Raw genomic sequence first — 1786 nt, forward strand, 5'->3', positions numbered from 1 at the left:
TGTTCCATCCAATAGATGATTGGTTCTTCAGGTGCTTCTCAGCCATTCGATATTCCTCAGTTGCGAATTCTTGGTTTAGTTCTCTACTCCATTTTTTTTATTGGGTTGTTTGGGTTTTTTGGTGATTATAGTATCATTTATAACTAGTTTTCAAAGGTAAAAGAATTAGAGGCCCTAACACATTTGTCTGAAGTCTGTTGAGCTTTCCCATCTTCTGCAGAGAAATCACAGATTATAACCTATGCTTTAAATAAATAGGGGTTGCTATATGTCTGATTAAAAAAAACCAAAAAATATTAAAATTACAAACATAAAGAACAGTTTTGTAATAATACCCCATTTGTTCATCAGTCTCCTGCCAAAATTCTCAAGTCTATCAGTTCATTTGTAAATACACTAAGCTAAGCACATTGTGCTCATGGTATCTTAAATATTGAATACCCAATGTTGAATTCCCTCAATAGGTATTAGACTTTTTAAGCTTTCCTAAATTACAATATAAATAGAACATTTGAAATACATAGCTCTTAAGTCTTTTTGCATACACACACAAATGAATTTCCATGTTCTTCCTCTCCTTTACTCTTATAAACCATTTATTAGCCAGAATGTGTTCATAAGGACACGAGCTATTTAGTTATGCTATAGCACATCTTACAGATAATGCATAGGGAGGACATGGCATCCCGTCCCTTAAAGAGGCTAAGGCAAGAAAGAGAAAAAGACAGCCTGGACAATAATCCTGAGACACTCCCCAAGAGTGTATGTAAATAGTTTTTATTCCTCCATTTTCCATATCCCAGGTTATCATTTAAATGTCTTATTCTGAAATTACTTCAAATACTTCAAATAACTGAAGTTATTTCAAATACTTGCTTACCACACTGGTGGTTTTCTGTGGTACTCATTTTTTGTAGTGACATTCCTGAGGACTATTACCCATTTGTCTTCAACTACTGGCCAGGGTCTAGGGGGTCTATCTCACTAGTAGAACATACATACCATGTGTGAGCTCATAGGTTTGATGCTCACCATCACAAGAAAATCAGATTCTGACCAGCTTAATTTCCATATGTAAGGTTAGGGGATAAATTGTGTGTGTGGGGGTGTGTGTATTGGGAGATGCCCAGTGTTTGTTTCCCAACTGCATGAAGCCCAAGCAATGTGTTCTTTGTGACTTTCTAGTCACATGGCAGTATTCTGGTAATTCTATTCCTTGATGAGAACTGGTGGCTGGAACGTGAAAAAAACTTATGAACATGGCAGGACTGCTACACTAACGAGCTCACAGCAACTGTGGTTGCTTGCACAAGATCAAAGCCAGTCAACATTCCACTGTGGAGGGAGAAGGGGCTCATGGAGTCACTGACAACTGCTAGGAGAAATAAAAGTCAAATTTCTTTTAAGTGTATGGCCTCTGGTAAGTTGGCCATACCCCGGTAGATGGCCATGTGCCCATTTGTATATAGACAGTGCAAATGGGACTTGGTGGGAATGTGTGTATGTGCATAGAAAGGGGCAGGGGATAATGGAAAAGGGATGAGTAGATGGATGTGGGAGGAGGGAGGAGTTGAGGCTAAGAGTAAGGAATGAATATAATCAAAATCCTGAAAAGCAGCTTCACTATCCTTACCCTGCCTCAACCCACCACACATGAGTTTGTATATCTGTATAAAATCTAAAAACTACTATGTGCCTTGTTCCCCTCTCCCTCCTGACTCATTCCTCTCCTCCATCTCTTCTCTCTTCCCTCCCCTCTCTTTTGTCTCTCTTCCCCATACACCAA

The sequence above is a fragment of the Mus pahari genome, chromosome X (assembly GCF_900095145.1).
Source record: "Mus pahari chromosome X, PAHARI_EIJ_v1.1, whole genome shotgun sequence".
In the NCBI taxonomy this organism is placed as follows: domain Eukaryota; kingdom Metazoa; phylum Chordata; class Mammalia; order Rodentia; family Muridae; genus Mus; species Mus pahari.